The sequence below is a fragment of the Rana temporaria genome, chromosome 2, assembly GCF_905171775.1.
Source record: "Rana temporaria chromosome 2, aRanTem1.1, whole genome shotgun sequence".
In the NCBI taxonomy this organism is placed as follows: domain Eukaryota; kingdom Metazoa; phylum Chordata; class Amphibia; order Anura; family Ranidae; genus Rana; species Rana temporaria.
The window spans coordinates 8,954,803-8,980,751 of NC_053490.1; the positions used below are offsets into that span (position 1 = coordinate 8,954,803).

A 25,949-nucleotide genomic window follows, 5' to 3' on the forward strand; every position below is an offset into this window, starting at 1 on the left:
CATACGCAGCCAGTGTGCCCACCATTTGCAGCCACTTGTGCCCATCATACGCAGCCAGTGTGCCCACCATATGCAGCCACTTGTGCCCATCATACGCAGCCAGTGTGCCCACCATATGCAGCCACTTGTGCCCATCATACGCAGCCAGTGTGCCCACCATATGCAGCCACTTGTGCCCATCATACGCAGCCATTGTGCCCACCATATGCAGCCACTTGTGACCGTCATATGCAGCCATTGTGCCCACCATATGCAGCCACTTGTGACCGTCATATGCAGCCAGGCGCATCCCCCGGCTTGGCTGTCCCGTCCTCCTGGGGAGAGAAGGGTGGCACCTCCGCCAGGGAGTCATCAAGGACATCACTTCCGGTTTCATAAGGCGGAATTTATATGCAAGGGATCAGGTGTCTCCCAGCTGAATAGCCAATCGTGTGCGAGGAAAACCATCCGGCGTCATCAAACACCCATTTCCCTTTATACTCACATCACCTCCTGTTTGTTGCCATGAATTAACAAAACTTTATTGACAAACGATTTTGAGGAAACATTTTGAAACCATTAATAAATGCACACTGACTAGGAGCCGTGTAGCGCTGACGCCATATAGACCCGACTCGCAGTTCGGCTATTTTCGGAAAGTCATGACGCGCCTTATCCGCCGGTGGGAGTTTTTCTCAGGCACGTCAATCACATGGGCGAAGTCCCAGATGACATTGTGGCACTGCACAGGAACGCCCAGTCCCGCGGGAGTGAACACCCGGAAGCCGGGAGGAAAAGACCGATAATTCCGTATGTACCCCCCCCCCCCCCCCAAAAAAAACGGCATACTGTTAGGGTTGCCACCTGTCCAGGATTCACCCGGACAGTTCGGGTTTGGGATCTTGTGTCCGGGTTTCAGTCTGCCTGAAAGGTGCCCCAGGTCTTTTATTATGCGATTGTCTATACTACGAAAAAAAAGTGCCCTGTGCCGCTAAAGTGTTTGGGTTTGGCTCAAAGAAAAGGTGGCAACCCTACATACTGTACATGTTTGAGGTATACTGAATCTAATGTTATATACTTGTTTTTTGGGTGAACCCCCGCTTTAAGCATATAAGCTCCGTTTTGTGTTGAAAATAACTGTGAAATCTAAAACTCCGGTGGGTGTAACAAGATGTCCGCTTGCCCCCTTCTCACTCTATCATTACTGTGCAGGAGTGTGGGGTGTAGCAAGATGGCGGCGACAAAACATCACTTCCGTAGCAATCTGTGATGGCTGGGTAGCCATATGTGACGAGACAGCGGGAGGGCGGCCATTTTTGTGAAGACTACAGTTTATCTTGGTCAATGTAGAATTGCGGCACTGCACAGGAACGCCCAGTCCCGCAGGAGTGAGTACCCGGAAGCCAGGAGGAAAAGACCAATAATTCCGTATGTACACCCCCCCCCCCCCCCAAAAAAAAATAAACGGCATACTGTACATGTTTGAGGCAAACTGAATCTAATGTTATATACTTGTTTTTTTGGGTGAACCCCCGCTTTAAATACAGTATTTTTTAATCCGACGGACTGTTTTGATGTTACATTTTAAAAGCAGCAGCAAACCTTACATGGTTGCTAATGTGACCCCGTGGGTGTAACAAGATGTCCGCTTGCCCCCTTCTCACTCTATCTTTACTGTCCAGGAGTGTGGGGTGTAGCAAGATGGCGGCGACAAAACGTCACTTCCGCAGCATTCTGTGATGGGGAGCGGAATGTGACACTGCACCCGGCGGCCATTTTATCGGAGACCTCTAGCACAGCGATAAGCAGCTATGGGGGCAGCGAGAAGGGGCGGGGGTTCGGCCTCTAGCGGCGGGTCTCGGGAGAGGTGGGACGGTCCCCGTGAGGGAAGTAGGCGGCGCCGGTGAGCGAGTCTCGGTGGCGGTGAAGTTGGTGAGTTCCGGTTGTCTGGGTGGTGAAAATGACCGACGGGGGCGAATTAGAGGCCCGGCAGGGATTTGGGGTGATTCAGGGTCCACACGCTAGAGGCGAAGTGTCACCCAACTTTTCCTGACACCCAATACGGCCTCTCCAGTGAGGGGGAGGGGAGGAGGGAGCCATAGAGAGGGGGTCCTGTGTGTGTGAAGCCCGAGGATCAGCCTGACGGGAAACTATGAGATCCCCTATATTTTATATCTCCTTCCTAGGAATGTGCAACCCTTCTAAATTATTATTTATATCAGTTATAATCATTTATATTTATATAATTTAACAATAATTTATTTCTTATTATTTATATATATGTTTTTGTTGCTGTTTATATATTAAAAACATTTTTTGTTTTAATATATATATTTTCACATTTTATCTTGTTGGGATTATTTACTTTTATATTATTATTATTATTATTATTATTATTATTATTATTATTATTTACTTTTATAATATTATTATTAATAATAATAATAATATAATAATAATAATATAAAAACAATTATTATTAATATAAAAGTAAATAATCCAACAAGATAAAATGATAAAATAAATTATCCAAAGATAATAATAATAATATTATATTAATAATAAAATATTATTAACTTTGGATCATTTATTTTCTTATTTTATCTTGTTGGATTATTTACTTTTATATTATTATTATTATTAATAATAATAATAATAATAATATAAAAACAATTATTTTTAATATAAAAGTAAATAATCCAACAAGATAAAATGTGAAAATAAGTGATCCAAAGTTAATAATATTTTATTATTAATATAATAATATTATTATTATTATCTTTGGATAATTTATTTTCACATTTTATCTTGTTGGATTGTTTACTTTTATATTATTAATAATAATAATAATAATAATAATATAAAAACAATTATTATTAATATAAAAGTAAATAATCCAACAAGATAAAATGTGAAAATAAATGATCCAAAGTTATTATTAATAATAATAATAATAATAAAATATTATTATTATTAACTTTGGATCATTTATTTTCACATTTTATCTTGTTGGATTATTTATTATTATTATTATTATTATTATTATTATTATTATTATTAATATACAAACAATTATTATTAATATAAAAGTAAATAATGCAACAAGATAAAATGTGAAAATAAATGATCCAAAGTTAATAATATTTTATTTTTATTAATATAATAATATTATTATTGTTAACTTTGGATCATTTATTTTCGCATTTTATCTTGTTGGCTAATTTACTTTGTGTTTATATTATTATTGTTGTTTTTATATTATTATTATTTTTATTATTATTATTATTATCATTATTATTATTACAAAAAAAAAAAGGAAGCTATTTAGGGAAAACATTTTTCACCTTTACAACCCCTTTAAAATTAAAGCACGGCATCTGGTAGCTCGACGTGTTTCGTGGGTCGGTGCCACTCATCAGGAGCAGGTGTGCGGTGCCTCTGTAATTTTAAGAATATAAAGATAGTCTATCGTATGTCAAACATGATAATGGATGAGGTAGAGGTGCCCCCCCCCCCCCCAGAAGACATGTGTACTCGCTGGGATCCGTATATTGGTGGTGAGCCATCCAGAGACATTATGACCGGGAGCTGAGGCGGGGCAGCCCAGCAACGGCAGCCAACACAGGCATCATCCGGGGTGGACCCGAGACTGTAGGGCACTCTGAGGAGGTGGGGGATGGTGATGGGTGGGGTTTGCTGGGGAAGACGGTCGTAGATGAATTTTAGACAATGGTGGATGGTGACTGTATGGGGGGGGGGGGGGGGGGATGAAGAGGGGAGAGGTGAGGGTACCGAAAGTGTGAATTAATCAAAGAAAAAATAAAGGTGAAGGAAGGCGGGAGGAGGAGGTGAAATGGTACCCACCAGATGACCAAGTCCAGAATTGAGGTGAATGGAGGTTATTGGTGAAGTGCAGAGTTACCTGGTACTGAATGGAGGGGACCATTTCCAAGAGAGTGCATAGGATCCAATCGGTAGAGTGCCCCAAGTGTCTGACCCCTCCCCCGGAAAAAGACGCCCATATAAGCCAGGGTTTGACAAATTTGCTTGGAATCTAGGAGCCAGCTAAAAAAAGTTAGGAGCCAGAAAACGCACCCCGTCCCGACGAGCTTGCGCGCAGAAGCGCCCGCATATGTAAACGGTGTTCAAACCACACATGTGAGGTATCGCCGCGATCGTTAGAGCGAGAGCAATAATTCTAGCCCTAGTCCTCCTCTGTAACTCAAAACATGCAACCTGTAGATATTTTTAAACGTCGCCTATGAAGATTTTAAAGGGTAAAAGTTTGTCGGCATTCCACCAGCGGACGCAATTTTGAAGCGTGACATGTTGGGTATGAATTTAATCGGCGTAACATTATCTTTCACAATATAAAAAAAATGGGGATAACTTTACTGTGGTCTTATTTTTTTTAATTAAAAAAAGTGTCATTTTTTTCCCCAAAAAGTGCGCTTGTAAGACCGCTGCGCAAATACGGCGTAACAGAAAGTATTGCAACGATCGCAATTTTATTCTCTAGGGTGTTAGGATAAAAAATATATATATGTTTGGGGGGGTTCTAATTAGAGGGAAGAAGATGGCAGTGAAAATAGTGAAAAATGACATTTAGAATTGCTGTTTAACTTGTAATGCTTAACTTGTAATACCAACGGCCACCACCAGATGGCGCCAGCTCACATCTGGTGGTAATAACTTGTAATACCAACGGCTCACCACCAGATGGCGCCAGCTCACAAAAAAACAAGCCAAGTCACCAGGACACTATTTCTAGTCGCTATGGCGACCTGGCGACCGGGATTTGTTGAGCCCTGATTATTATAAGCGCCACCGAGGGACAGCCCACCAACGTCTCGTACGCGTGGTAAGTGGGAGGGAGGCGCCACGATCCAGATGGCTTGCGTCTAGAAAGAAGGGATTCCCCTCACATTGGAAAGATATCCTCTCACTCGAGTCTACAATTTTAACCACTTCAACTCTGGGAGATTTACCCCCTTCATGACCAGGCTATTTAGCACTGCGGTACTTTTTTTTTTTTCTCTCTCTTTATTGATTTTTTTTTAACGGAGCCTTTGGGGCATTCCCCGGCACAAAAAGTACCACGCAAATTAGTACCCAACAGGTTATCTGCCTAAACAGTGCTGTTGGCGACAGAAAAACAAACAAAACATCACTTCTCAGCCACTCCGTTTGTAGAAATTATGGAAGGAGAAGCACTGCGCTACTTTAACCACTTCAGCCCCGGACCATTATGCAGGTTAAGGACCTGGCCCTTTTTTGCGATTCGGCACTGCGTCGCTTTAACTGACAACTGCGCGGTCGTGCGACGTGGCTCCCAAACAAAATTGGCGTCCTTTTTTCCCCACAAATAGAGCTTTCTTTTGGTGGTATTTGATCACCTCTGCGGTTTTTATTTTTTGCGCTATAAACAGAAAAAGAGAGACAATTTTGAAAAAAATTCAATATTTTTTTGCTTTTTTGCTATAATAAATATCCCCCAAAAAATATATATAACAAGTATTTTTTTTTTCCCCTCAGTTTAGGCCGTTACGTATTCTTCTATCTATTTTTGTTAAAAAAAATCGCGATAAGCGTTTATCGATTGGTTTGCGCAAAATTTATAGCGTTTACAAAATAGGGGATAGTTTTGTGGCATTTTTATTAAAAACATTTTTTTTACTACTAGTGGCGGCGGTCAGCGATTCTTTTTTTTTTTTTATTTTTTTTTTTTTTTTTGTGTCAAATTAAAAAAATGTAAGTAAATATTATTATTATTATTTTTTTTTTAAAGCGCCCCTGTCCCCGTGAACACATAAGTCCTGCTCACATATGAAAACCACACATGTGAGGTGCCGCCGCGAACGTTAGAGCGAGAGCAATAATTCTAGTAACTCAAAACACGCAAACAGTAAACCAGTATTTTTTTTAAATAGCGAAGTTTGGTGCCATTCCACGAGCGTGTGCAATTTTTGAAGCTTGACATGTTTGGTATCTATTTACTCGGCGTAACTTCATCTTTCACATTATGCAAAAAAATTGGGTTAACTTTACTGTTTTTTTTTTTTTTTTTTAAAGCATAAAGGGCCAGATTCACAGCAGAAATACGCCGGCGTATTTTCAAATTTGCCGCGTCGTATCTTGATTTGGAATCCTCAAACCAAGATACGACGGCTTTTGTCATAGATCCGACACGTACGCCTTCGGATCGTAAGTGTAATTCTCCGGCGGCAGTTGGGTCGAGTTTGCGTCGTTTTCCAGCGTCGGGTATGCAAATTAGCTGATTACGGCGATCCACGAAGGTACGCGCGTTCGTCGCATTCTCTTTCTTTTTTTTTTCAGTCGTAAAGTTAAGAGTGCTATTTAGATGGTGTAAAATTACACCATCCATGTTAAAGTATGGCCGTCGTTCCCGCGTCAAATTTTAATATTTTTTTTTTGCGTAAGACGTCTGGGAATACGAAAGTACGTTACGCACGTCGCCGTTCAAAAAACATGTCGGGCGCCATAATTTCGCGCAAAGCACGGCGGAAAATTTCCAAATGGAGCATGCGCAGAACGTTCGGCGCGGGAACGCGCCTAATTTAAATGGTCCCCGCCCCATTTGAATTAGACGGGCTTGCGCCGGACGGCTTTATGCTACGCCGCCGCAAGTTTACACGCAAGTGCTTTGTGAATCAAGCACTTACGATGAAAACTTGCGGCGGAGTAACGTAAAGGACATACGTTACGCCGCCGTAATTTTTCGTGAATCTGGCCCAAAGTTTTTTTGTTTTTTTTTTAAACACGTTCGAAAAATTGCTGCGCAAATACCGTGCGAGATAAAAAGTTGCAGTGATCGCCATTTTATTCTCTAGGGTTTCTGCTAAAAAAAAACAAAAACAATGTTTGGGGGTTCTATGTAATTTTCTAGCAAAAAAAAAATGATGATTTTTCCATGTAGGATTGAAGTGTCAGAATTGGCCCGGTTGGCAAGCGGTGTTAAATGTAACCATATTGCTACACTTAGAGGCGCCTCTTTTCTCTTTTATACTCGGTTGTGACATGACGCTGCTCTTATATCAAGACGTCGCTTGTATATCAAGGCAAAATTTATTATTAAAACTATTTTTTGCTTGTCTTGCAAAACGCTCTCAAACCGGACAACCGTTCCTGAATACCGGGAGGGGAATAAATGATACACGGAGTGACAACAAATAGTCTACAAAGTAACAATGTGTGGGGGGGGCAGGATGCATGGGGGAGTGTTCTCATAGGAAGATAGCAAAGCCCCTCCCCACTTCTCTGCTAAGCCAGAAAGATGACTCCACCGTTTCCTGTGTGGGCTTTACAGTCTCGTGTGTCACCTCTCTGATTGGACGATGGGTTGGCACAGCCGCTCATTCATTGTCCGTTGAGGCCGGATACAGGGGAAGCGGAGACATCCTGGGGTCTGTACAGTGTGGCCGGGATATTCATCCCTCCGCAGGTAAAACTTTTACTTCTTTGTATTCCAGATATGTGGGGTCCCCATGTAACCCCGAGTGACCTTCACCATGTTACCCTGTCTGTATACGGGCCAATCAGCTTTATTGGCAGTTGTGGGACAATTCTTATTGGTTGTATTGGGGAGATGAAAGAAGTAATATAAAGGGGATAGGAGGTGAGAGTACAGAGGGGAGATCACACGTGGGGTGTTCAGTCCAGGATTCCTCACGTCCCTCTCTCTTCACACACCGTAACATCTCTCTCTCTCTCTGCCTGGCGCTCCTTATTTATTTTATTTATTTTCTTTCAGCCTCTCTCGCTGTCAAGGGCTCTGAGTCCGCCTGCCTGGTCACAGAGCGCGAGACAGCCAGGGAGAGAAAGAGAGGGAGAGACAGCCGGAGAGAGGCAGGCAGACAGAGAGAGAGACAGCAAGGCGGAGCATGAGGCAGGCAGAGCGCGAGGCGGGCAGACAGAGTGCGCTCTGCGTCTGCCCTCTCTCTGCCTGGCCTCTCTCTCTCTGCCTGGCCGGCTGTCCTCTCTCTCTCGGCTGGCTGTCCTCCTCTCTCTCATTGGCTGGCCGACTGTCCTCTCTCTCTCGGCTGGCTGTCCTCCTCTCTCTCGTTGGCTGGCTGGCTGGCTGTCCTCCTCTCTCTCGTTGGCTGGCTGGCTGGCTGTCCTCCTCTCTCTCGTTGGCTGGCTGGCTGTCCTCCTCTCTCTCGTTCGTTGGCTGGCTGGCTTGCTGTCCTCTCTCTCGTTCTCTTTGGCTGGCTGGCTGTCCTCCTCTCTCTCTCTCGTTCTCTTTTGGCTGGCTGGCTGTCCTCCTCTCTCTCTCTCTCGTTCTCTTTTGGCTGGCTGGCTGGCTGTCCTCTCTCTCGTTCTCTTTTGGCTGGCTGGCTCTCTGTCTTTTGGATTAAAGGGGGGGGGGGGGGGGGAGCTTTATTGGTGGACTCCATACCTTTTTTAGTATTGGTGAAGCATGGAAGGAGCTTTCATGTACTGGACGGTGGGGCTTCTCTGGGCACACTGCTGGGACAGTCTGTTCTCCTGATTCCATCTCCAGCCTGTGAGAACTCGCTCTGGATCTCTCTCTATATCTCTCTTTGTTATATAGACATCACTTCCACCATTTTTTACCTTGTTTCAGATGATCCTTGGGATCTCATTCTCCACAGTTCAGTCACTTCATTCTTTGTTCCTGAAGATCTACCATGTGGTAGTTGGTTATAAATGTGCAAATATTGTAAATTCCCCGTGACATTTATTGTCGTACCCGTCACAGGACATTTACTGAAATGGATTTATCTATTAATTTTTATTACAAGAAGTTTTACTGGAAAGTACCTCGGGAACTTCCTAGTTCAGTGTACAAGTTCTCAGCTGGGTTGTAAATGTCAGATTAGAGGGATTATATTATGGTACAGATCGGATAACTGAACCCCGGGGCTCATCTACTAAACGGGTAGAGGCTTTTTTTTATTCTTGCCTTGCTTTGCTTTTCTTTCTTTTTTTCTTTTCTTTTCTTTTCCTTTCTTTTCTTTTCTTCTTTCTTTTTTATTTTGTTATGTTTGTTTTTGCTTTCCTTTCTTTTTTATTTTGTTATGTTTGTTTTTATTTTTCTTCTTTTTTTTTTTTTCCTTTTCTTTTTTTTCTTTAATCTTTCTTTCTTTTTTTCTTTCTTTTTTTCTTTCTTTTTCTTCTTTTTTTTTTTCTTTCCAAACCAAACAGTTGTCCTCCTCTCTCTCGTTGGCTGGCTGGCTGTCCTCCTCTCTCTCGTTGGCTGGCTGGCTGTCCTCTCTCTCTCTCGTTGGCTGGCTGGCTGTCCTTCTCTCTCTCGTTGGCTGGCTGGCTGTCCTCCTCTCTCTCGTTGGCTGGCTGGCTGTCCTCCTCTCTCTCGTTGGCTGGCTGGCTGTCCTCCTCTCTCTCGTTGGCTGGCTGGCTGTCCTCCTCTCTCTCTCGTTGGCTGGCTGGCTGTCCTCCTCTCTCTCTCGTTGGCTGGCTGGCTGTCCTCCTCTCTCTCTCGTTGGCTGGCTGGCTGTCCTCCTCTCTCTCTCGTTGGCTGGCTGGCTGTCCTCTCTCTCTCTCGTTGGCTGGCTGGCTGTCCTCTCTCTCTCTCGTTGGCTGGCTGGCTGTCCTCTCTCTCTCTCGTTGGCTGGCTGGCTGTCCTCTCTCTCTCTCGTTGGCTGGCTGGCTGTCCTCTCTCTCTCTCGTTGGCTGGCTGGCTGTCCTCTCTCTCTCTCGTTGGCTGGCTGGCTGTCCTCTCTCTCTCTCGTTGGCTGGCTGGCTGTCCTCTCTCTCTCTCTCGTTGGCTGGCTGGCTGTCCTCCTCTCTCTCGTTGGCTGGCTGGCTGTCCTCCTCTCTCTCGTTGGCTGGCTGGCTGTCCTCCTCTCTCTCGTTGGCTGGCTGGCTGTCCTCCTCTCTCTCGTTGGCTGGCTGGCTGTCCTCCTCTCTCTCGTTGGCTGGCTGGCTGTCCTCTCTCTCTCTCTCGTTGGCTGGCTGGCTGTCCTCCTCTCTCTCGTTGGCTGGCTGGCTGTCCTCTCTCTCTCTCTCGTTGGCTGGCTGGCTGTCCTCCTCTCTCTCGTTGGCTGGCTGGCTGTCCTCTCTCTCTCTCTCGTTGGCTGGCTGGCTGTCCTCCTCTCTCTCGTTGGCTGGCTGGCTGTCCTCTCTCTCTCTCTCGTTGGCTGGCTGGCTGTCCTCCTGTCTCTCGTTGGCTGGCTGGCTGTCCTCCTGTCTCTCGTTGGCTGGCTGGCTGTCCTCCTGTCTCTCGTTGGCTGGCTGGCTGTCCTCCTCTCTCTCGTTGGCTGGCTGGCTGTCCTCCTCTCTCTCTCGTTGGCTGGCTGGCTGTCCTCTCTCTCTCTCGTTGGCTGGCTGGCTGTCCTCCTGTCTCTCGTTGGCTGGCTGGCTGTCCTCCTCTCTCTCGTTGGCTGACTGGCTGTCCTCTCTCTCTCTCGTTGGCTGGCTGGCTGTCCTCTCTCTCTCTCGTTGGCTGGCTGGCTGTCCTCCTCTCTCTCGTTGGCTGGCTGGCTGTCCTCCTCTCTCTCTCTTTTCTTTTTCTTTTCCTTTTTCTTTTTCCTTTCCTTTCCTTTTCTTTTCTTTCTTTCTTTTCCAGACCAAACAGTTGGGAGCAGGGAAGGGTTAAATCCCTTTGTCTGGCTTTCTATGTCCCCCATGGAGAGATTCCCCCCACACTTCCTGTCTGCTGAATATCGGCTCTTTCCTGTTTCTCCTCTGTGGCTATAAATTCCTTTTGCCGGATCAGCAGGGCTGGTGTCAGTCCAGCGTCTCCCCCGGGGGATTTCAGAGAAGGGGGGGGGGGGACAGGAAGTTTATCTCATAGCAAAGCTCCCGGGAATCTCAGAGAGGAACGGAAGAGAAAATGACCCCGCAGCGAGGACAATCCTCATATTTTACATTTTAAACAGAAGATTGAAAAGATTCATTCAGGTGCTGCTGCTGAAATCTCTGATATGTTAAAAAGTGAACTCCGGGACACGACGACAACAGCTGCAGCCACTCATTATTTAATTTTTTGTAGCTTTTTTTTTTTTTATTGCGTATTTTAACCACTTAAGACCCGGACCAAAATGCAGGTAAAGGACCTGGCCAGTTTTTGCGATTCGGCACTGCGTCGCTTTAACTGACAATTGCGCGGTCGTGCGGCGTGGCTCCCAAACAAAATTGGCGTTTTTTCCCACAAATAGAGCTTTCTTTTGGTGGTATTTGATCAACTCGGTTTTTATTTTTTGCGCTATAAACAAAAATAGAGCGACAGTTTTGAAAAAAATGCAATATTTTTTACTTTTTGCTATAATAAATATCCCCCAAAAATATATATAAAAAAACGTTTTTTTCCTTAGTTTAGGCCGATACGTATTCTTCTACCTATTTTTGGTAAAAAAAATCGCAATAAGCGTTTTATCGATTAGTTTGCGCAAAAGTTATAGTGTTTACAAAATAGGGGATAGTTTTATTGCATTTTTATTAATCTTTTTTTTTTACTACTAATTGCGGTGATCAGCGGGTTTTTTTTCGTGACTGCGACATTATGGCGGACACATCGGACAATTTTGACACATTTTTGGGACAATTGTCATTTTCACAGCAATTTTTTTTTATAAAATGCATTGTTTACTGTGAAAATGACAATTGCAGTTTGGGAGTTTACCACAGGGGGCACTGAAGGGGTTAAGTGTGACCTCATATGTGTTTCTAACTGTAGGGGGGAGGGGCTGGACGTGTGACGTCACTGATCGTGCTTCCCTATATAAGGGAACACACGATCGATGACGGCGCCATAGTGGTAAACGGGAAAGGTGTGTTTACACACGGCTCTTCTTGTTCTTCAGCTCCGGGGACCAATCGCGGGACTCCAGTGGCGATCGGGTCCGCGGGTCCCACGGTCATGGAGCTTCGGACCGGTTGGCGGGCGCGCGCCCGCGACTGGGCACTAAAAGAGGACGTACAGGTACGTGCTTGTGCCGGTCTGCCGACGTAAATGTGCAGGAGGCGGTCCTTAAGTGGTTAAGCGGCACCATTCATTTGAATGGGCCTCCCTCCACTCCAAAAATGCTCATGTACCAAAATCTTGGCACAGATCCACGAGCATTTGCAGTCACCGGGATTGTAGCGCAATTTGTCACTTGACAATCGTGGGGAAAATCGCACCACGTTTGGGGTTGCGATGTTGAAATTGCGGCGATCCAGAACGCCTAGGTGTGAATGGAGCCTAATACTTCCTTTCCCCCCAGACTGCATGGAACGCGCCCCGTCCCGCCGAGCTCACGTGCAGAAGCGAACGCATACGTTAACAGCGCCCGCATATGTAAACGGTGTTCAAACCACACGTGTGAGGTATCGCCGCGATTGGTAGAGCGAGAGCAATAATTCTAGCCCTAGACCTCCTCTGCAACTCAAAACATGCAACCTGTAGATTTTTTTTAAACTTCGCCTATGGAGATTTTAAAGGGTAAAAGTTTGTCGGCATTCCACGAGCGGACGCAATTGTGAAGCGTGACAATTGGGTATCAATTTTACTTGGCGTAACGTCATCTTTCACAATAAAAAAAAAAAGTGCGCTTGTAAGACCGCTGCGCAAATACGGTGTGACAAAGTATTGCAATGACCGCCATTTTGTTCTCTAGGGCAGTGGTCCCCAAACTGTGGCCCGAGGGCCGGATGCGGCCCTTTGCTCGCCTTTATCCGGCCCTTGGAGCACTATGCCACCCACTGATATGGAAAAACTATTCTGCCACTTGACACCAACAATGGAGCACCATTTCTCCTACTGACACCACTAATGGGGCACTATTCCTCCCTATGATACCAGCAATGGGGCACTATTCCTCAATATGATACCAACAATGGGGCACTATTCCTCCCCCTAATACCAGATGTTTTCTCCCACTGATGTCAGGGAAATTTTCATTCCCGCTGGCCAAAGTCCGGCCATCCAAGAGTCTGAAGGACAATAAACCGGCCCTTTGTTTAGAATGTTTGGAGACCCCTGCCCCTTTGGAGACCCCTTTGTTTTATAATGTTTTGGGAGTTCTAAGGGAAGAAGATGAATGAAAACCGGCAGGGAAGCTCCATTAGCATTGCTGGTTGTCTTGTCATACCAACGGCCACCACAAGAGGACGCCAGATTCCAGACAGAAGCATAGGGCCGCAGAAGCCGCGGCCTCAATTACCGGCCGGCGCAGCCCTACGCGATCCCGTGGGGGGGGGTGGGTGCTGCGCTCGGAGACAGGGTACCCCAGCTGTGCCAAGTGTAGTGGACTGTGTTTGTGTCCGCTCTGCATACGCCGAGCAGACACGGACCTGCCATCCGCCCACTCTGTTTTTTGTGGCCAGCGGCCGGGTTACCAAGCCGCTTAAAGCGAAGGTTCACCCTAAAACAATTATATAACATTACATCCAGCATACTAACGACATGTGAAGTAGGGGTGCAACGGATCAAAAAACTCACGGATCGGATCGATCCTCGGATCAGGAGTCACGGATCGGATCATTTTCGGATCAGTTAAAAAAAAAAAAAAAAACACAAGACAAACAAAAGTTTTGTCTTTTTTTACATTTTTATTAATTTTTTTTTTTACTACCAATGGCGGCGATCAGCGATTTTTTTTTTTTTTTTCATGACCGCGACATTATGGCGGACACATCGGACAATTTTGACACATTTTTGGGACCATTACAGTGGGAAAATGGCAATTGCAGTGTTACTGTTTTACTAGTGTGGGGGCAATGTTGGCTATGGCTATTATTAATAGTAGGGTTGTACCGATACTAGTATCGGTATCGGGACCGATTCCGAGTATTTGCGGGAGTACTCGTACCCCCCGATACCCAAATAGAATACTCCCCCCCCCCCCCCCCCGCCGCCGTCACCGTCACGCTGCATTCCCGCCGCCGTTCGCCGCATCCCCGCTACCGCCAACTGTGTAATACGCGCCGGGAACATTACAGCTTTGAATAGCTGTAATGATTCGCGCCGCGCATAGACACTCCCCCTTGCTCGGGTGAACTGTCCAATCCCGAGCGAGGGGGAGTGTCTATACGCAGCGCGGCGCCAATCATTACAGCTATTATAAGCTGTAATGTTCCCGGCGCGTATTACACAGTCGGCGGTAGCGGGGATGCAGGTAAGCGGGATATGGGGGGGAGACATGGCTGCATAATGGGGGGAGACATGGCTGCATAATGGGGGGAGACATGGCTGCATAATGGGGGGGAGACATGGCTGCATAATGGGGGGGGGGGAGACATGGCTGCATAATGGGGGGGGGAGACATGGCTGCATAATGGGGGGGGGGAGACATGGCTGCATAATGGGGGGGGAGACATGGCTGCATAATGGGGGGGGGAGACATGGCTGCATAATGGGGGGGGAGACATGGCTGCATAATGGGGGGGGAGACATGGCTGCATAATGGGGGGGGAGACATGGCTGGATAATGGGGGGGGGGAGACATGGCTGGATAATGGGGGAGGGGGAGACATGGCTGGATAATGGGGGGGGGGGGGGAGACATGGCTGGATAATGGGGGGGAGACATGGCTGGATAATGGGGGGGAGACATGGCTGCATCTGTGGGGGAACATGGCTGCATTTGGGGACACATTTAAAAAAAGTATCGGTATTCGGTATCGGCGAGTACTTGAAAAAAAGTATCGGTACTTGTACTCAGTCCTAAAAAAGTGGAATCGGGACAACCCTAATTAATAGCCATAGCCAAAATTGCCCCCACACTAGTAAAACAGTAACACTGTAATTGCCATTTTTGCCACTGTAATAATAGTCAAAGCCAACATTGCCCCCACACTAGTAAACAGTAACACTGTGTGTATAGCCATTTTTCCCACTGTAATAGCCATTAGCCAACTCACTGTACTGATGTACTCGGTCCGTCTCACTGTACTCAGGTTGCATGCAGAGTCAGCGCGCTCTTGCAGAATAGAAAAGATCCACGAGCAGAGGGAGGGGTGATGACGTCAGCGCGCACCGCTGCCGAGTGTACCAAGATGGCCGACCGCTCCGGAGCTAGGCCGAAGCCGCGGTCTTTCCTAAGGCCGCGGTGCGTTCCGCGGATCGCATACTGTGCCGATCCGAACAGGTCGACCCGTTCGGATTGCGGATCGGGCACGATCCGTTGCATCCCTAATGTAAAGTATGCTGGTATTTTTTTATTTATTTTTTCGCTGTACATACTGTTTAATTGCTATTTTCCCCCCGGCTTCCGCGTTTTGATTCTCGCGGGACTGGGCATTCCTATTGAGAGCTTCGATGATTGACTTCTGGTGAAAAACTTCTCATGGCGCTTTAAGCGCATCACCAGTTTTCCGTAAATAGCCGACCTGCGAGCAGGTCGTTAATATGCTGTATGTAATGTTATATAATTGTTTTAGGGTGAACCTCCACTTTAAGAGGCCCTCACGCTTTAAAAGGTCGGCAACCCCTGGTCTAGAAAGGTCTAGAAAATGCTAAATTTCAGTAAAAAAAACTAAAGTGAATTTTAGGGCAAACAAACGCAATAAACTATCCACATTTTTGGTAAAATATAAAAGACGAGGTTGCACGAGTAAATAGATACCAAACATGTCAAACCTTAAATTTGTGTGGGACCATGAAATGGCGCCAGATTTCAGTATCCTATATTTTCTAAAGGCGACGCTTCAAAAGCCCCCTATAGGTATCGGTTTAGTGTTATGGAGGAGGTCTTGTGTTAGGATTATTGCTCTCATTCCGACATGCGCAGCGATATGTAACATGTATGGCAGTTTCACATATAGGCGCCCCCGACGCATGTGTATATGTGGGGGTGGGCGGCCTCAAAAACAAATCTGGGGGTGGATTTTATGTGCTTGGGTGTTTTTATTGCTTACCTTTTTTTTCTTTTTTTTTCTTTTATATATTATCACAATAAGTCCCCTACTTGATGATTTTTAGGTGACGGTTCTCTTCAACCGTTTGCCACCGCCTGCCGTCAAATGACGGCATTTGTTCTGGGCGGGCATCATATGACATCCTCGCCTTCCCGGGCCACTAGGGGACACACGCGTGCTCCCGCCGCGTCACGGGGAACGTGCCGGCGGCCGCGATGTCCGCTGGGCACCCGCGATGACCCTGTAATGGAGCAGGACCGTGGATCTGTGTGTGTGTGTGTAAACACACAGATCCACGTCCTGTCGGAGGAGAGGAGACCGATCGTGTGTTCCCAGTACAGAGGAACACCGACCGGTCTCCTCCACCTTGTGAGTCCCCCTCCCCCTACACTTAGAATCGCTCCCTAGGACACATTTAACCCCTTCAGCGCCCCCTAGTGTTAACCCCCTTCCCTGCCAGTGACATTTACACAGTAATCGGTGCGTTTTTATAGCACTGATCGCTGTAAAAATGACAATGGTCCCGAAATAGTGTCAAAAGTGTCCGATATGTCTTCCGCAATATCGCAGTCACGATAAAAATCGCAGATCGCCGTCATTACTAGAGCAAAAAAAATAAAAATAAAAATGCTATAAATCTTTCCCCTATTTTGTAGACGCTATAACTTTTGCGCAAACCGATCAATAAACAATTATTGCATTTTTTTTTTTACCAAAAATATAAACTGAGGCCTAAGGGTCCTTTCACACGGAGCGGACCGTTTTTGTGTCCGCTCCGTGTGTCCGCCAAAGCTCAGCGGGGATCATCCGTAATCCCCGCTGAGCTGTCGGCGGATAGGGTGGTCCCCGCACACACTGCAGAGACTGCCCTGTCTCTCCTCTGCTCTCCCCTATGGGGAATCGGATGCAGACGGACCGTCTGTCCTTCTGCATCCGATCCGTTCCGCCAGATGGAAGAAAAATAGGGTTTTCTTCCATCCGCAAAAGCGGATCCTGACGGACGCGGATGGTCACGGACGTTAGCGGATGCTCCATCCGCTAACGGACGCGATCCCATAGGGATACATTACAAGTCCGTAAACGGACTTGTAATAAGCGGACGAACGGTCCGCTAGTGTGAAAGGCCCCTAAACGGAGGATAAAATGTTGTTTTAAAAATTTTTTAAAATTATATTTATTATAGCAAAAAGTAAAAAAATATTGTGTGTTTTTTCGAACTTGTCACTCTTTTTTTTGTTTTTGTTTTGTTTATAGCACAAAAAATAAAAACCACAGAGGTGATCAAATACCACCAAAAGAAAGCTCTATTTGTGGGGAGAAATTATAAAAATTTCATTTGGGTACAGCGTTGCATGACCACGCAATTGTCATTCAAAGTGCGACGGTGCTGAAAGCTAAAAAAATGGCCTGGGCAGGAAGGGGGGTGAAAGTGCCCGGTATTGAGGTGGTTAATGAGACATGGCTAAGCTAGCCCGGGAAAGTGACAGGCTGACCTGGGAGGGACAAATCGTACACGTCACTTTCCGGGTCACAGCAAGAAGGGGAGATGAGGGAAAGTGCGTCCGTTCTTTTCCCTCCCCCTCTACCCTCCAGCAAAACCGGCATGTCAGTTCCGGTGATCTGCCAATATGGTTCCGGCTATCAGGATGGTTCCTGTAAGGACTGCGCAGGCGCAATCCTTGCCGACGGAAATCTCCGAACCTCGGCCGGCATCCAGGGCGACGTGGAATTTGAGGAAAGTGGCCAGTCGGCCTCACGTCCACGCCTCGCTCGGCCTCCTGGCTCTTTTTTTTCAACATCCTCCAATCCACGGAGATGTTAAGGAATGAGCCTGGATTCCGGCCGAGGTTCGGAGATTTCCGTCGGCAAGGATTGCGCCTGCGTAGTCCTTAGAGGAACCATCTGGATAGGGGAACAATACCGACAGGTCACCGGGCCACCAGATGGGTAAACGGAGCACCGAAAGCGTGGCGGGCAGCAAGAGTCTTCCTGTCCCGTTTTTTATACACTGTCCTGGTGGCTGCCTTTCTTCTTTCAGTTCGCCTTATCAATCTTCAAGTCATACATCAATGCCAGAGAGTGGGACCGGGGGGTTCCTAACAAATCTATACTGGTAGGTGTGGAAGGGTGAGACAGATGGAGTCTCTCACCTGTTAATTAGTCTATTGTTGTCAATGGTGGGTAGGACAGACTGGGAATTTTCCTGGTCGCGTCGATCATTTTTGTTAATTGTAGTCCTAGGTAGGTAGGAGAGATCAGAGTACTTCTAGCTATTGTAGTCCTTGTTGGGAATAAACGATTTGGGACTTTCCCAGCCTCTCAATCCAGCTTTTGTAGTTATTGGTAGGCGGGACAGATGGCCTATCAGTCATCTATTGTAGACATTTATAGTCATTGGTGGTGTGTAGTTATTGGTCAACAGGACAGACATCACCTGTTGTAGGCATTGGTGGGTGGGACAACCTGGAATTACCCAACCTATCAATCAGCTGTTGTAGCCATTGGTGGGTGGGACAACCTGGAGCTACCCAACCTACCAATCAGCTGTTGTAGCCATTGGTGGGTGGGACAACCTGGAATTACCCAACCTATCAATCAGCTGTTGTAGCCATTGGTGGGTGGGACAACCTGGAGCTACCCAACCTATCAATCGGCTGTTGTAGCCATTGGTTGGTTGGGACAACCTGGAGTTACCCAACCTACCAATCGGCTATTGTAGGCATTGGTGGGTGGAACAACCTGGAGCTACCCAACCTTCCAATCGGCTATTGTAGGCATTGGTGGGTGGAACAACCTGGAGCTACCCAACCTACCAATCGGCTATTGTAGTCATTGGTGGGTGGAACAACCTGGAGCTACCCAACCTACCAATCGGCTATTGTAGTCATTGGTGGGTGGAACAACCTGGAGCTACCCAACCTACCAATCAGCTATTGTAGGCATTGGTGGGTGGAACAACCTGGAGCTACCCAACCTACCAATCAGCTATTGTGGTCATTGGTGGGCGGGTTCTCCCACTACTTCGAGCAGTAATAACCTTCCGTTCATATAGGAGAGCTACAAAAGGGGCCATTCTCTCATACAAGAGAACTACATGATTGGTGGTCACAGGGAAGGGGAGGGCATAGCGGTCACTGGTCTTATAAAGGCAAATTAGGGGTGGGGGAGCCCAGGAATGCTGGGATTAGAAGGTTATTTTCCAATGGCTGTTCAGTAACTGAATACATTTACATGGCTTTATATTTCTGCCCGGAGTCCAGCAGTAAATATTACAGAATGTAGTGTGGATGTGGTAGCAGCCAAAATACTTAATACAAACCTCATTCAGTGTAATTTAGGTCATCTGTGTTCTGAATTTCATTTTTTATTTCCTTTTAAAGGGCAGAGGATTGGTCTCCATCAATATCAAACCTGCTATTGGATAAACCGTGTCTATAGAGGCATACAGGTAAGCTTGTGTTTTTTGTTTGCTGTCTTTTTAATAAAGCTCCAATTGTTCAAAGCTGTAAAAATGATAAAGCTAGGCACCCATGTTACAAGCTGATCTACACAATCTCCCGTAAAATTTGCAACAGCTATGTAATGTGAGGGCCTTCTCCATTGGAAGTGCTTAGGAAGACTGTAACGCTACATAATTGCCAGTAAATCCAACGCTCACCACGTGTTACAATCTCCATTCGATTTACCATCAACTCTGTTGTGTTAAGGCCAGTGTGGTTGTTAAAAATTGGTGGGTCGGTTGACTTGTGATGTGTCATTTGGCCCTCTATAACACCTGTAATACCTGGCTGATCCTGTCTGTAAACTGACCACAGTATATCATGGCTGCTGAGCCCTGACACCATGGTCAGTTTGTGCCTTCATCATTTGCAGTCCTCCTATGTGTTCCTCTGTCCTCCTCCCCCCTCCCCTGTCTGCCCCGGTGTTGGTGCTCTCGTTACTTTTTAAAACGTTTCATAAGCCCCACTGTTTACCATATATTCTCTTTCTCTCTCCCTCTTCCTTTCTTCCTTCCTCCTTGTATTAATAAAATGCATAGATGGGGCACTTGTTATTAGAACACACAGGGACTTTTAACCACTTCCCGACCGCCGCATGTACATATACGTTGGCAGAATGGCACGTACAGGCACATTGGCGAACCTGTACGTCCCTGTCTAGACGTGGGTCGGGGGTCCAATCGGCCCCCGACCCCCCGACCCGCTACATGCGGCGGTCGGATTCCCGCGGGGAGCGATCCGGGACGACGGCGCGGCTATTCGTTTATAGCCGCTCCGTCGCGATCGCTCCCCGTAGCTGAAGAACGGGGAGAGCCGTATGTAAACACGGCTTCCCCGTGCTTCACTGTGGCGGCTGCATCGATCAAGGGATCCCTTTTATAGGGGAGACTCGATCGATGACGTCACTCCTACAGCCACACCCCCCTACAGTTGTAAACACACACTAGGTGAACCCTAACTCCTACAGCGCCACCTGTGGTTAACTCCCAAACTGCAACTGTCATTTTCACAATAAACAATGCAATTTAAATGCATTTTTTGCTGTGAAGATGACAATGGTCCCAAAAATGTGTCAAAATTGTCCGAAGTGTCCGCCATAATGTCGCAGTCACGAAAAAAATCGATGATCGCCGCCATTAGTAGTAAAAAAATAAATAAAACTAAAACTATCCCCTATTTTGTAAACGCTATAAATTTTGCGCAAACCAATCGATAAACGCTTATTGCGATTTTTTTTTTTTTTTTACCAAAAATAGGTAGAAGAATACGTATCGGCCTAAACTGAGGGGAAAAAATGTTTTTTTATATATTTTTTGGGGATATTTATTATAGCAAAAAGTAAAAGATATTGCATTTTTTTCAAAATTGTCGCTCTATTTTTGTTTATAGCGCAAAAAATAAAAACCGCAGAGGTGATCAAATATCACCAAAAGAAAGCTCTATTTGTGGGGAAAAAAGGACGTCAATTTTGTTTAGGAGCCACGTCGTAGGACCGCGCAATTGTCTGTTAAAGCGACGCAGTGCCGAATTGTAAAAACCGCTTGGGTCATTTAGCAGCATATTGGTCCGGTCCTTAAGTGGATATAAAGTTATGGAAGTAAGTTAACAACCACTTTTTACCTGGTGGCCCTCCAGCTCTTTCTGGAAATCTCTTGTGAGCCAGCGCCGGCCGATTTGTTCTCTGGGCCCCCGACGGCACGGGAGAGCCCGGAGAAGCACCGGTTGGTGGCGGGAGGGGGGGGGGGATGTCCCCTCCCGCTGCCTATAAGAACGATCAAGCGGTGGAACGGCCACTATGATCGTTCTTATCATGCGCAGAATCGGCGGCAGAAGACGGTGATATCTGAATGATGCCTGTAGCTGCCCCCTTTATTAAGATATCACCGCAAGTCGAGGACGTCCTATGACATCCACCCGAGGACAAGTGGTTAAATAGTTAAAGTGGTACTAAAGGTTCACTTTAAAAAAACAAAAAAAAAATAACAAACGTGTCATAATTACCTTCACTGTGCAGCTCGTTTTGCACAAAGTGGCCCCGATCCTCCTCTTCTGGGGTCCATGGCGGCTCCTCCCTGCAATAGATAACCCCACTCTGGGAAGCTCTCTCCTGAGGGGTTTACCTTGCGGGTGCGCTCCCGTGGCGTACATAGCCGCCGAGTGTATGACTCAGCCCCCGGCGGCCGCGTCATTGGATTTGATTGACAGCAGTGGGATCCAATGGCTGCGCTTCTATCCATTTGGGGCTCAGGTAAGTAAAACGGGGGGGGGGGGGGGGCGCTGGTGGCTGGACACTGCAAGGTGTTTTTCACTTTAATGCATTAAGGTGGAAAAACACGAACCTTTACAACCCATTTGAGGTTTAACAACCACTTTATATTTGCGTGCGCCCGTGAATTTGGCGACAGACTTCAGTACCCTATATTTTCTATAGGGGACTCTTTTAAAAGCCCCTTTATAGATCATCAGTTTAGGTCTGTGGAGGCGTGTGCGGTGATATATCACATGTGTAGAGGTCGACTGATATGGGTTTTTCTCTGGCCGATATATGTTGCCGATTTTTGCGGCCGATATTTTTTTTTTTGGGCTCGTGGCACTTACAGATGGCACTGATTGGCACTGCAAGCTTGCACTGGATGGCACTAACAGGTGGCACTGGCAAGTGGTAATGTTTGGCACTGATTGGCAGGTGGCACTAATTGACATTGGCAGGTAGCACTAATTGGCGCTGGTTGGCACTGATTGGCAGGTGGCACTAATTGGCACTGGCAGGTGGCACTAATTGGCACTGGCAGGTGGCACTGGCTGGCAATAGTTAGCACTGGCAGGTGGCACTGGATGGCACTAGTTGGCACTGGCAGGTGGCACTGGAAGGCACTAATTGGCAGGTAGCACTAATTGGCACTAATTGGCGCTGGTTGGCACTGGAACATGGCACTGATTGGCAGGTGGCACTGGCAGATGGCACTGGCTGGCAATAGTTAGCACTGGCAGATGGCACTGGATGGCACTAGTTGGCACTGACAGGAGACACTGGATGACACTAGGTGGCACTGGCAGGTGGCACTGGATGGCATTAGCAGATGGCAATGGCAGGTTTCACAGGCAATAATGTAACTGTGTGAAACTGCTCTCTGCAGCGCTGTGAAACTGTATGGAGAGGGAGAGAGAAGCTCACAGATTCATCATGATGTCAGAGGTGGGCGGGACCCGGGGGGGGTGGGCCCTAGGGGTGTTGAATATAATCATTGGGCCCTAGGGGTGTTGAATATAATTGTTGGGCCCTAGGGGTGTTGAATATAATTGTTGGGCCCTAGGGGTGTTGAATATAATTGTTGGGCCCTAGGGGTGTTGAATATAATCGTTGCATCGATGCATCGGGATTCGATCACCCACGATGCGGCATCGATGCTGTAGCTTTAAATAATCGATTATTGAGGATGACGTCATCCGCGCACCGTGCTACCGCTCCATGTCTTGCCTCCGAGTGGAGCCGAAGCAAGCTGAGGTTTTCGCGCTGATTTTTTTTTTGCCTCCTGCTGACATCATCCCCCCTGTGTCGCGAGAGACTCAGGAGGCAGACTGCAGCAGAGCCGAGTGACACATCCATCAATCACCTTCCCTCTCCCCCTCATCATCCCACCCCCTCACCAGCCAATAGATCATGGGTCTTCAAACTACGGCCCTCCAGTTGTTCAGGAACTACAATTCCCATCATGCCTCATCATGTCTGTGAATGTCAGAGTTTTACAATGCCTCATGGGATGTGTAGTTCCGCAACAGCTGGAGGGCCGTAGTTTGAGGATCCCTGCAATAGATAGTGATCCCAGGCGGCGTCATGGTGACGGAATGCGGAAGTGAGGAGCCACGCTGTGTGCATGTTGGCGGGGACATGGAGCACCTGGGGCTGGAGCTTGTGGTGGCTGGAGATGTCCCTGCTGCTAAGAGTGGCGGCGGCCGGCTTATGGAGCACGGAGCTCTGAGGAGGAGAGTGGAGCCATCGGTGCTTTTGGTCCCGGAAGGGTTCAGGGCGGCCGCGGGGTGTCCAGCCGGAGGTGTGATGGAGGAGGATGAGGCAGAGCCAGAGGAGAGCCAGGTGAGGGGGCCGCTGGGAAGACACTGAGAGGACTGACATGGTAAGGGAGGTGCCAGACTGAATGCAGATGGGGCAATAAAACCAAAAATGGTGTGCAGTGCTTTGTGGTGATAAATGTACAAAAGAGTCTTATTAACCACTTAAGCCCTGGACCAATATGCAGCCTAAAGACCCAAGGGGTTTTTACAGTTCGGGACTGCGTCGCTTTAACAGACAATTGCGCGGTCATGCGACGTGGCTCCCAAACAAAATTGGCGTCCTTTTTTCCCCACAAATAGAGCTTTCTTTTGGTGGTATTTGATCACCTCTGCGGTTTTTATTTTTTGCGCTATAAACAAAAATAGAGCGACAATTTAAAAAAAATTCAATATATTTTTTACTTTTTGCTGTAATAAATATCCCCCAAAAACATATATAACATTTTTTTTCCTCAGTTTAGGCCGATACGTATTCTTCTACCTATTTTTGGTAAAAAAAATCGCAATAATCGTTTATCGGTTGGTTTGCGCAAAATTTATAGCGTTTACAAAATAGGGGATAGTTTTTTTGCATTTTTATTTTTTTTACTACTAATGGCGGCGATCAGCGATTTTTTTTCGTGACAGCGACATTATGGCGGACATTTCGGACAATTTTGACACATTTTTGGGACCATTGGCATTTTCACAGCAAAAAATGCATTTAAATTGCATTGTTTATTGTGAAAATGACAGTTGCAGTTTGGGAGTTAACCACAGGGGGGCGCTGTAACATTTAGTGATCACTGTGTGTGTGTTTACTAGTGTAGGGGGGTGTGGCTGTAGGACTGACATCATCGATCGAGTCTCCCCTATAAAGGGGATCACTCGATCGATGCGCCGCCACAGTGAAGCACGGGGAAGCCGTGTTTACATACAGCTCTCCCCGTTCTTCAGCTCCGGGGAGCGATCGCGACGGAGCGGCTATAAACAAATAGCCGCGCCGTCGTCCCGGATCGCTCCCCGAGGGGACCCGACCTCCGCATGTACCGGGGGGGGGGGGTCCCGATCGGACCCCCCACCCACGTCAAGCAGAGGACGTACAGGTACGTGATTGTGCCTGTCCGTGCCATTGTGCTGACGTAAATGTACATGAGGAGGTCGGGAAGTGGTTAAGTAGTGAAATTATATATATATAAATCTGTGATCTGATTGGAATAAATCTTCTGTGTATCCAAAGTAATTCCAGTGCTGAGTGTGCTCTGCTGTGTTCAAATCATTTACCAGAAATCGGGAATGGTCACGCTCCTGTGTCATGTATGACTCTATCCTCCCCCCCCCCCCCCCCCGGCGCCTGCGTCATTGAATTTGATTGACGGCAGCGGGAGCCAATGGCTGCGCTGCTATCAATCCATCCAATCAAAGCCAGGACTCTGTGGAGAGGAGGACGGCAGGGACGCGCCCGCGGAAATTCGGTGCTCAGGTAAGTAAAGCTGGGGGGGGGGCAGGACATTGCCAGGTGTTTTTTCAACTTGATGCATAAAGGTAAAAAAAACACGTTGGTTTACAACCCCTTTAACTACTTAAGACCCGGACCAATATACAGGTTAAGGACCTTGCCCCTTTTTTTGCGATTCGGCACTGCGTCACTTTAACTGACAATTGCGCGGTCGTGCGATGTGGCTCCCAAACAAAATTGGCGTCCTTTTTTTTCCCCACAAATAAAGCTTTCTTTTGGTGGTATTTGATCACCTCTGCGGTTTTTTATTTTGTGCGCTATAAACAAAGATAGAGCGACAGTTTTGAAAAAAATTCAATATCTTACTTTTTGCTCTAATATCCCCAAAAAATATATAAAACGAAATTTTTTTTCCTCAGTTTAGGCCGATACGTAAAAAAAATCGTAATGAGCGTTTTCAATTGGTTTGCGCAAAATTTATAGCGTTTACAAAATAGGGGATAGTTTTTATGGCATTTTTTATTCTTTTTTTTTACTACTAATGGCGGCTATCAGTGTGTTTTTTTTTTTTTTCGTGACTGCGACATTATGGCGGACACATTGGACACTTTTTTGACACATTTTTGGGACCATTGTCATTTTCAAAGTGCTATAAAGATGCACTGATTACTGTGAAAATGACAATGGCAGTGAAGGGGTTCACCCTAAAAAACAACTATGTACCATCCCATCCAGCATACTAGCGTCCGCTACAGTATGCCTTTTTTTTTTTTTTTCGCTGTGCTTTTTGTTTAATCCCTCAGTTTTGTTTCGGACTCCCGCGGGGAGTAGGCGTTCCTATGAAGAGGGGAACATGATTGGCGTCCGGCTATGGCGCGTCACGCGTTCCGAAAATAGCCAAAATAGGACTCAGATATATACGGCGCCTGCGCAGTCAGCTCCTAGTCTGTGCGCAGGCGTCGTATATATCCGAGTCCTATTTTGGCTATTTTCGGAACGCGTGACGCGCCATAGCCGGACGTCAATCATGTTCCCCTCTTCATAGGAACGCCTATTTCCCCGCTGGAGTCTGAAACGAAACTGGACGATTAAACAGTAAGTACAGCGCAAAAAAAAAAAAAG

The 25,949-nt window shown here is 46.7% G+C and overlaps 1 protein-coding gene across 1 annotated transcript in view; it reads left to right on the plus strand.

Annotated features, from left to right (window-relative positions):
• Positions 1–1,842: 1,842 nt before the first annotated feature.
• Positions 1,843–25,949, plus strand: part of LOC120928809 — a 29,948-nt gene continuing 5,841 nt past the window's right edge. Inside the window, exons 1-2 of the mRNA XM_040339820.1 lie at positions 1,843–1,911; positions 19,199–19,266. The gene's annotated coding sequence lies outside the window, so the exon portion shown is untranslated. The remainder of the gene's footprint in view (positions 1,912–19,198; positions 19,267–25,949) is intronic.